An 11862-nucleotide genomic window follows, 5' to 3' on the forward strand; every position below is an offset into this window, starting at 1 on the left:
TTTTCATGCAAATTTAATGATAATAAAACCTTAGCTTCTTATGCTAATGGTATATATGATTACTATGATGTGGAACAAATAGAAGAATTTGTTGCTTTTATGGGTGCTTATGAAATTGAATCTATGTTTAAAGAGTTTGAAGATTTTGATGATGCTGTTTATAGACCTGAAAATTTAGCTATCCTCAAATATTGCTATGAGAATTATGAATACAATTCCAATATTAATGCACTTATTGAGAAAGTCTCCGCTGTCCAAGAAGGGACTAATATTTTGCAGGAATCTATGGAAAAAGAAGTTGATGAAACTGTGAGCTCATTGGATGAAAAAGATGAGGAGGAGAGCGAAGAACAAAAGGAGGAAGAGCGGATTGATCACCCGTGCCCACCTTCTAATGAGAGTAACTCTTCAACTCATACATTGTTTAATTTCCCTTCGTGCTTACCGAAGGATGATTGCTATGATGATTGTTATGATCCCGTTGATTCTCTTGAAATATCCCTTTTTGATGATGCTTGCTATGCTTGTGGCCAAGATGCCAATATGAATTATGCTTATGGAGATGAACTTGCTATAGTTCCTTATGTTAAACGTGAAATTGTTGCTATTGCACCCACGCATGATAGTCCTATTATCTTTTTGAATTCTCCCGACTACACTATATCGGAGAAGTTTGCACTTATTAAGGATTATATTGATGGGTTGCCTTTTACCGTTGCACATGATGATTTTGATGAATATAATATGCATGTGCTTGCTGCTCCTACTTGCAATTATTATGAGAGAGGAACTACATCTCCACCTCTCTATGTTTCCCACACGATAAAATTGCAAGAAACTGTTTATACTATGCATTGGCCTTTACTATGTGTGCATGAATTGTTCTTTTATGACATGCCGATGCATAGGAAGAGAGTTAGACTTCATCATTACATGATATATGTTACTTTGTGCTCACCACTAAATTACAAATCATTGCTAATTAAAATTGGCTTTGATATACCTTGGGATCCGGGTGGATTCACTACTTGAGCACTATATGCCTAGCTTAATGGCTTTAAAGAAAGCGCTGCCAGGGAGACAACCCGGAAGTTTTAGAGAGTCATTTATTTCTGTTGAGTGCTTTCATATAGTTTAAAAACAACAAAAATAAAGAGGGGAACCCAAAACTTTTCAAAAAGGAAAGTGAAAGTGAGAAAGACAAGCATTGTTGAAGTGGGAGAGCTCCTTGAACTTTGTTCATGCTCACGACAACTTTGTGAATCTTGATTACAGAAACTTTTCAACAAAAATAATTATCCCCTTGTACAATTCCATTGTACTATAAAAATAATGTGCCAAGGTTTGCCTTTAGGATGTTTACAACGCTTGTTGGTTTGTGCGGTGCAGGACAGAAACTTTGGCTGTAGTGCACGATTTTACATATTTAACTGGAACGTCAAATGGTTCTGATTATTTTTGCACTGTCTTTCTATACAAATTTTTTATTTTTCCTAATTTTTGCAGAATTTTTCAAGTATTAGAAGTATGGTGAATGTTCAGATTATTACAGACTGTTCTGTTTTAGACAGATTCTGTTTTTGATGCATAGTTTGCTTGTTTTGATGAAACTATCAATTTATATCAGTGGATTAAGCCATGAAAAAGTTATATTAAAGTAGACACAATGCAAAAACAAAACATGAATTGGTTTGCAACAGTACTTAGAGTAGTGATTTGCTTTATTATACTAACGGATCTTACCGTGTTTCTGTTGAAGTTTTGTGTGGATGAAGTGTTCGATGATCGAGAAGGTCTCGATGTGAGAAGAAGGAAGAGAGGCAAGAGCTCAAGCTTGGGGATGCCCGAGGCACCCCAAGTAAATATTCAAGGAGACTCGAGCGTCTAGGAAGGCATCCCCTCTTTCTTCAACAAGTATCGGTATGTTTTCGGATTCGTTTCATTCATGTGATGTGTGCAAATCTTGGAGCGTCTTTTGCATTTAGTTTTCATTTTTCTTTTATGCACCATGATGGTATGAGATGGCCCTTTCTTGATTTATAGAATGCTCTTTGCACTTCACTTATATCTTTTGAGTATGGCTTTATAGAATGCTTCATGTGCTTCACTTATATCATTTGAAGTTTGGATTACCTGTTTCTCTTCACTTAGACAACCGCCATTAGTAGAATGCTTTTTTGCTTCACTTATATTTGTTAGAGTGTGGGCATATCTTTTGTAGAAATAATTAAACTCTCTTGCTTCACTTATATCTATTTAGAGAGATGACAGGAACTGGTCATTCACAGGGTTAGTCATAAAATCCTACATAAAACTTGTAGATCACTGAATATGATATGTTTGATTCCTTGCAATAGTTTTGCGATATAAAGATGGTGATATTAGAGTCATGCTAGCGGGTAGTTGTGGATTGTAGAAATACTTGTGTTGAGGTTTGTGATTCCCGTAGCATGCACGTATGGTGAACCGTTATGTAACGAAGTTGGAGCATGAGGTATTTATTGATTGTCTTCCTTATGAGTGGCGGTCGGGGACGAGCGATGGTCTTTTCCTACCAATCTATCCCCCTAGGAGCATGCGCGTAGTACTTTGTTTCAATTACTAATAGATTTTTGCAATAAGTATGTGAGTTCTTTATGACTAATGTTGAGTCCATGGATTATACACACTCTCACCCTTCCATCATTGCTAGCCTCTTCGGTGCCGTGCATTGCCCTTTCTCACCTCGAGAGTTGGTGCAAACTTCGCCGGTGCATCCAAACCCCGTGATATGATACGCTCTGTCACACATAAGCCTCCTTATATCTTCCTCAAAACAGCCACCATACCTACCTATCATGGCATTTCCATAGCCATTCCGAGATATATTGCCATGCAACTTCCATCATCATCATATACATGAATTGAGCATTTATTGTCATATTGCTTTGCATGATCGTAAGATAGCTAGCATGATGTTTTCATGGCTTGTCCGTTTTTTGATGTCATTGCTACACTAGATCGTTGCACATCCCCGTACACCGCCGGAGGCATTCATATAGAGTCATATCTTTGTTCTAGTATCGAGTTGTAATATTGAGTTGTAAGTAAATAAAAGTGTGATGATCATCATTATTAGAGCATTGCCCCAGTGAGGGAAGGATGATGGAGACTATGATTCCCCCACAAGTCGGGATGAGACTCCGGACGAAAAAATAAAAATAAAATAAAAAAAGAGAAAGGCAAAAAAAGAGAAGGCCCAAAAAAAAGAAAACAAAAACAAAAAAAGAGAGAAAAAGAGAGAAGGGGCAATGTTACTATCCTTTTACCACGCTTGTGCTTCAGAGTAGCACCATGTTCTTCATATAGAGAGTCTCTTGAGTTATCACTTTCATATACTAGTGGGAATTTTCATTATAGAACTTGGCTTGTATATTCCAACGATGGGCTTCCTCAAATGCCCTAGGTCTTCATGAGCAAGCAAGTTGAATGCACACCCACTTAGTTTCAGTTTGAGCTTTCATATACTTATAGCTCTAGTGCATCCGTTGCATGGCAATCCCTACTCCTCACATTGATATCTATTGATGGGCATCTCCATAGCCCGTTGATACGCCTAGTTGATGTGAGACTATCTTCTCCTTTTTGTCTTCTACACAACCTCGACCATCATATTCTATTCCACCTATAGTGCTATGTCCATGGCTCACGCTCATGTATTGCGTGAAAGTTGAAAAGGTTTGAGAACGTCAAAAGTATGAAACAATTGTTTGGCTTGTCATCGGGGTTGTGCATGATGTGAATATTTTGTGTGAAGAAGATGGAGCATAGCCAGACTATATGATTTTGTAGGGATAACGTTCTTTGGCCTTGTTATTTTGAAAAGACATGATTGCTTTATTAGTAGGCTTGAAGTATTATTTCTTTTATATCAAATGATAGACTATTGCTCTGAATCACTCGTGTCTTAATATTCATGCCATGATTAGACATATGATCGAGATTATGCTAGGTAGCATTCCACATCAAAAAATATCTTTTTTATCATTTACCTACTCGAGGACGAGCAGGAATTAAGCTTGGGGATGCTGATACGTCTCCGTCGTATCTATAATTTTTTATTGTTCCATGCCAATATTATTCAACTTTCATATACTTTTGGCAACTTTTTATACTATTTTTGGAACTAACATATTGATCCAGTGCCCAGTGCCAGTTCCTGTTTGTTGCATGTTTTATGTTTCGCAGAATATCCATATCAAACGGAATCCAAACGGGATAAAAACGGAAGGAGCTTATTTTTGGAATATTTGGAAAATTCCGGAAGAAAAATCCACGTGAGACGGTGCCCGAGGTGGCCACGAGGCAGGGGGCGCCCCTGCCCCCCTGGGCGCGCCCCTGACCCTCGTGGGCCACCCGTAAGGCATTGATGCCCTTCTTCAGCCGCAAGACAGCTAATTTTTGGTTAAAAAAATCACGGCGAAGGTTTCAGTCCAATCGGAGTTACGGATCTCCATATATATACGAAACGGTGAAAGGGCAGCAGAGGAGAACGCAGAAACAGAGAGATACGGAGAGACAGATCCAATCTCGGAGGGGCTCTCGCCCCTCCCACGCCATGGAGGCCAAGGACCAGAGGGGAAACCCTTCTCCCATATAGGGAGGAGGTTAAGGAAGAAGAAGACGAAGGGCCCCCCTCTCCCCTTCTCTTCCGGTGGCGCCGGAACGCTGCCATGGCCATCATCATGACCGCAATCTTCACCAACAACTTCACCGCCATCATCACCAACTCTTCCCCCCTCTATGCAGCGGTGTAACCTCTCTCTTACCCGCTGTAATCTCTACTTAAACATGGTGCTCAACGCTATATATTATTTCTCAATGATGTATGGCTATCCTATGATGTTTGAGTAGATCCGTTTTGTCCTATGGGTTATTTTATGATCAAGATTGGTTTGAGTTGCATGTTTTATTATTGGTGCTGTCCTATGGTGCTCTCCGTATCGCGCAAGCGTGAGGGATCCCCGTTGTAGGGTTTGCAATATGTTCATGATTTGCTTAAGGTGGGTGGCGTGAGTGACAGAAGCACAGACCCGAGTAAGTAGGTTGTTTGCGTATGGGATAAAGGGGACTTGATACTTTAATGCTATGGTTGGGTTTTACCTTAATGAATCTTTAGTAGTTGCGGATGCTTGCTAGAGTTCCAATCATAAGTGCATATGATCCAAGTAGAGAAAGTATGTTAGCCTATGCCTCTCCGTCAAATAAAATTGCAATAATGATTACCGGTCTAGTTATCGATTGCCTAGGGACAAATAACTTTCTCGTGACAAAAAGCTCTCTACTAAAACTAATTTAGTTGTGTCTTTATCTAAACAGCCCCTAGCTTTTATTTACTCGCTCTTTACTTTCTTGCAAACCTATCCAACAACACCTACAAAGTACTTCTAGCTTCATACTTGTTTCCGGTAAAGCGAACGTCAAGCGTGCGTAGAGTTGTATCGGTGGTCGATAGAACTTGAGGGAATATTTGTTCTACCTTTAGCTCCTTGTTGGGTTCGACACTCTTACTTATCGAAAGAGGCTACAATTGATCCCCTATACTTGTGGGTTATCACCCGCGGACTCCGATCCAGCAGAGCTTCACGGGAGAGTTCCATCAGCACGACGGCATGATGACGGTGATGATGTTGCTACCGATGCAGGGCTTCGCCTAAGCACCGCTACGATATGACCGAGGTGGAATATGGTGGAGGGGGGCACCGCACACGGCCGGGAGAGATCAACAGACCAACTTGTGTGTCTAGAGGTGCCCCCCTGCCCCCATATATAAAGGAGCAAGGGGGAAGAGGCGGCCGGCCAAGGAGGGTGCGCCAAGGGGGGAGTCCTACTCCCACCGGGAGTAGGACTCCTCCTTTCCTTGTTGGAGTAGGAGAAGGGAAGGAAGGGCGAGAGGAGGAGAAGGAAAAAGGGGGGCGCCGCCCCCCTCCTTGTCCAATTCGGACTAGAGGGGGAGGGGGCGCGCGGCTGCCTTGGCCGCCCCTCCTCTTCTCCCACTAAGGCCCATTAGGCCCAATATACTCCCGAGGGGTTCCGGTAACCCCCCGGTACTCCGGTAGATGTCCGAAACCTCCCGAAACACTTCCGGTGTCCAAACATAGTCATCCAATACATCGATCTTTACGTCTCGACCATTTCGAGACTCCTCGTCATGTCCGTGATCAAATCCGGGACTCCGAACTACCTTCGGTACATCAAAACACAAAAACTCATAATACCGATCGTCACCAAACTTTAAGCTTGCGGACCCTACGGGTTCGAGAACTATGTAGACATGACCGAGACACGTCTCCGGTCAATAACCAATACCGGAACCTGGATGCTCGTATTGGCTCCCACATATTCCACGAAGATCTTTATCGGTCAAACCGCATAACAACATACGTTGTTCCCTTTGTCATCGGTATGTTACTTGCCCGAGATTCGATCGTCGGTATCTCAATACCTAGTTCAATCTCGTTACCGGCAAGTCTATTTACTCGTTATGTAATGCATCATCCCGCAACTAAATCATTAGTCACATTGCTTGCAAGGCTTATAGTGATGTGCATTACCGAGAGGGCCCAGAGATACCTCTCCGACAATCGGAGTGACAAATCCTAATCTCGAAATACGCCAACTCAATTAGTACCTTCGGAGACACCTGTATAGCACCTTTATAATCACCCAGTTACATTGTGATGTTTGGTAGCACACAAAGTGTTCCTCCGGTAAACGGGAGTTGCATAATCTCATAGTCATAGGAACATGTATAAGTCATGAAGAAAGCAATAGCAACATACTAAACGATCAAGTGCTAAGCTAACGGAATGCGTCAAGTCAATCACATCATTCTCCGAATGATGTGATCCTGTTAATCAAATGACAACTCATGTCCATGGCTAGGAAACTCAACCATCTTCGATTAACGAGCTAGTCAAGTAGAGGCATACTAGTGACACTATGTTTGTCTATGTATTCACACATATATTATGTTTCCGGTTAATACAATTCTAGCATGAATAATAAACATTTATCATGATATGAGGAAATAAATAATAACTTTATTATTGCCTCTAGGGCATATTTCCTTCAGTTGCCCACACATATTTGAGGCTCCATCATATCCTTGCCCTCTCATCCTAGACATGCTCAAGTTATGGCTAGCAAACACTTTATCCAGATATCGTTTGAGAGAAGCAGATGTGGTATCAACAACATGCTCAACACAAAGCAGCCTTTCTAAAGTCTCTCCTTGCTTATTCAAAAACCTCAAAATCACAACCATTTGCTCCTTGATCGATGCATCACAGGACTCATCAACAAGAAGTGAGAATTGACCATACCCAAGCTCATTCATCATGACTTCAATAGTTTTTTCAGCACAAGCTTGCAGCAATCGCTTCTGAATTTCATGACAAGTCATCTGATGATTTCCAGGAGCATTATCAAAGAGAACATCAGCTGCATCCTTACATCTCTTAGCATACCACTCTATCATCTCAAGAAAGTTACCCTTGTTTCTTGAATTCTTAGACTCATCATGACCATGAAAAGCAAGACCTTGCATAAGCAGAAACCTTACAACACCAACAACAGCCAACAATCGGTTCTGGTATTCAATATGTGCCTTCTTAGTTTGAGTAGTGATTGCATATGCCACACTTTGCTTCTGATTTTTAAAAATACTCACAATGCCTTCTTGAATTGTTGTGAGCAATCTTTGTCGAACCTACATGGAGCCTGAAGTTTCGACTGCTTTCTTCTAGTTTGTATACCCAGTCTTGGTGAAGACTTCAGCCCCAAACTTTGAACTGATTGTTGGTTTCTTGAGAAAACAGTGAAAAACAATAAGCAATTTTTTTGGCTACACTATACTCTAGCCAATTGAACTCTTTATACCACATTTATCTAAATGCCTGCCATCTTCATTGCGTTCAAAATCGTGATCTTTAGGCTGATGCACCTTTTGAGATATACGCCCTTCTCACTTCATCTCTAATTTGTGGGGTAGCATACTCTTCAATTTGTTTCCGAAGGCCCGGATCAGGTTCAATGTCAGTTGGATTAAATTTTGAGGAACATCATCTTGCAAATTATTTGTATCAGTCTCTTAACTTAATACTTCAGGAACATTATCTTCTGAAATGATTACATTTACTTCAGATCCACAAACTTGGGGTCTAGACTGATTTACCGGGATAGGCTTGAAAAAAGATTCAATCTGCTTCATCTCCTTAGGTCCCCGTAACATCATATTTTTATTTAATTTTCAGTGTTCAACTTCCAAGAATTAGGCCAACACGACAACAAATTAAATATCATAGAGCATAAATAGAAGACTAGGGGAGAGCGAAAGAACCTGTTCCTTGTTGCCTCTATTGGCTGCTCTTTTCTTGTTTTGAGCAGGGACTGTGGCGACGGTGACGAAGGCGGCGGCGACTCTGCTCCCCGTCTGGACGACATCATGAACAGGCGGATTCGCTTCTCCTTGTCCCTCTAGCACCGTCGGCTGGACAGACCTGGGCAGCGCCGACGACTGCGAGACAACAACGGAGGCGGCGCCGCGTCGGCAGGGCATGATCGCTTGAGGCGTGAGTTCAGCACGATCAGTTCCACGATCGATAGAAAATTACTCTCTCCATCCCAAAAAAAGTGACTCGACTTTGTACTAACTATGTACTAAAGTTGGTATAAAGTTGATCACTTATTTTGGAACGGAGCGAGTAATTGTGTACCTGAAAATCAGGCTGCGTACCATAACTAATGGGCTCATCTAATTTCTATTGGGCTTACTTGATTGGCCCATATATAGCTAGCGAGCAGTTACCTGGCGAATCGTTTTCCTCTTCCCTCATCGAAACCTTCGACCCGAGACCTTCGAGCGAACCTGCTCGCTTCCCATGGTGTTCGCCGGCCAAAACCAGTAGGGGGGAGGGTACCCTAGGTTTCGAAAATTTACCCGGGTTGGACGCCCCTACATGACCTCATGGTGGAGCCGCCCCTGCCGCCGCGGACACTTCCCTCCGAGAGGGGAAAATCGAATCCATCAACATCACGAACGTTTCTTTCATCACGGGAGAACCATTCCTCCCTGCATTGCCGCATACGTTATGCCCCTTTTTTACGCTTGATTTAACCTGGCTCACCGAAACGGTTGATTCTAGCGTTCCTATATAGCCAGTTTGGACTGCTTTAAGGTTCATGTGCGGGGTTCGCAAAAAAAAGGTTCATGTGCGTGACCCTATACAATATCAAACGTGTTTTTCTTGCACTCGATAGGAAACAACGCCCGCGTCGTCCTCCCCCTGGGGCAACTCGGGCGGCTAGAAACCTAGCCGCCGCCGTCGCAAACTCCCTCCTCCCCTCCCTCCGCTACCGCCGGAAGACGCTGCCGGGCTAAGCCCGGGGGCCGACGGCGGTGGCGGGGGATCTCCTCTCTCGCGCGTCCCTGGGCGGGGAGGACCCCAAGGCGTGTGGTGGCGCGACCGATCTGGGATCTGCGGCGCGGCGGATGGCGGCAGGCGGCGGGAGGCCGGCCTGTCCTCGGACGATGACGGCTTGGCGCGGCGGAGGCCAGGGGTGCAGGTGCTGCGGATGGCCCTTCGGGCGGCGGCGGCGACTGCGGTTGACGGCGGCCGGCTTGGCTGCGGCGGCGTGCATGCTGCCTTCAGATCGGCGACGGCGGCGTGGAGGGCCTGGTGGTCTCATCGGCGGCACCTACGATCAGATCTGTTCTGACTAGTGCAGCCAACGGTGGTGGTCATCTCTTCCATCAGAAGTGGTTGGCTTGAGGCTGGGTGTTCGGATCTCGGGATCCGTCATCTGGCACCAGCTGCGAGTTGGGGAGACGTAGTTGCCAGTGAAAACCGAGCCGACGGCGGGCAATGGCGGCGTTCCACGTCGTTACCTTGATGAAGGCATCGTCATGTGACTACCGTCGACCCACTCGTATTGCTCCGAGGAAAACCCTAGGATCTGGTGTTCCAGACCGGACGATGGCGGCACTTCGGTGTCATTTCTCTCTTGGGAGCGTCGTTTTGTGGAGCAGCGCTGGAAGTCAGAGGCAGGAGGTGGAGCGGCTTCGTCTTGCACGGAGCTTCGGTGGAGATGTCAAGTCATGCCTGACCGACAGGTGCTACGCTTGGTCATGCCTGGTCGGCAGGTGCTACGCACGACAGATCCTCCAAGGGCTTCAAGTTGTGTCGGTTGGTGGTACGTGGCAGCATGGCGCTGAGGTGTATCAGTGACGACCGCGACGTGTACAGCTGTTTGCGCGCAGGGACGAGGTGCCGTTGGGCGCCGTGGTGGCGTCGACGATAGCTGGACCGAGCAAGGTTGATGCATCAGTACAGTTCTGAAGATGGAGCGGTGACAGTTGGCGGCGGCGGCCTCTGAGAGCACGATGGACCAGTGTGTGCCCCAGACCCGGCAAGTGGCTAGGTTGGGGTCTCAGGTCTTAGATGTTAGGCTTGGCTGCGATGTCTGTTTGGTATTAGGCCCAGGCTATATGCGCCCCTTCATCAACTGGATAGGTGTAGCGACAGTTTGTTGCTTAGACGACGGCTTTAGTCTTACTGTTGTATGACTTTGTAAGGTCTTGTGAGAATAATTAATAAAGTGGCCGTATGCATCGCCCAGATGCAGAGGCCGGGGGTCATCCTCCTTTTCAAAAAAATATGTTTTGAAACGATGCAACCTACCTCAGGGTGTGCAAAATCGAACCGGAAACCAAAAACCGAACAAAAAAATCAAACCGAACCAAATTTTCGGTTTTTTCAGGTTACGGTTTCAGTTTTTGATTCTTGAAACCATTTAGCATTTGGTTTTTTCGGTTAAAAACCGAAAACCGTTCGGTTAAACCGAAATAACCGAAGTTCGCGTATGTGTGCAAGAATATGAGTTGAGCCCTTTACCACCCTTTCTTTTATAGCCATCCGCTCACCCCGCTGCAGCTCAATAGGCGAGGTGGTACTAAATCTCTACAGCTCGAACGAACCGGAACCAGGGCACATCACATGCGCTTATTTGGGCTCAAAGTATCCAGCCCATTCAGCCACTTTGTCTAGCGATCCACCACGCGCGGTGTCATCCTAGGCGGTCGATCGCTAAAAAAAGGGAGTTGATCGCTCAAAAAAAAGAAAGATTGGCCTGGGTTGAGAGCTCGTGGACGCGTGGATGCGCAAGATTTTTGTGTCATTCCATTTTCTACTTCCTCCCTCATTTAATAAATCATATCTACTGCCATTTAATCAATACCAAATCATGTGGACCTCCGACACCTACCTAATCTCTCATATTTGCTGCTATCTAATGCATATGGCTAAATCATGGCTGTCATCTAATTACCCAATCTACATACACATTTCTCACAAGAAAATCTAACCTACATACATGTCATGAACGAAAGCATGTGACAAAATAATTTTTTTTTATACAAATTTGCGTCAACTTTGGTTATTTTGGTTATTACCGAAACCGAACCGAAATTAAATGGTATTACCGAAACCGAACCGTATCTACGTATAAAACCGTATAAACCGAAGTATAAAAACCGTATAAACCAAAAAACCGTATAAACCGAATCGAATCAAACCGAAAAAACCGAATGCACACCCTGAAACCTACCAAAGGCCTGGTTCCTTTGTCTTTCGTGTGTTCCAGCGTGCACCTCGAAATTCCAACACACCTCAACGCGTTTTGCGACATGGTAGTTGTCCAAACATAAATTAAAGTACAAGGCGTCTGATCAAAACAAAAAATAAAATTAAAGTACAAGGCGGGCCCTACCTTGGGAATAATCGGGCCCACTTGTAAGTTGACCTTTCGGCCCACCTCGCAGCC

Source organism: Aegilops tauschii, chromosome 5 (assembly GCF_002575655.3).
Source record: "Aegilops tauschii subsp. strangulata cultivar AL8/78 chromosome 5, Aet v6.0, whole genome shotgun sequence".
Taxonomy (NCBI): Eukaryota; Viridiplantae; Streptophyta; class Magnoliopsida; order Poales; family Poaceae; genus Aegilops; species Aegilops tauschii.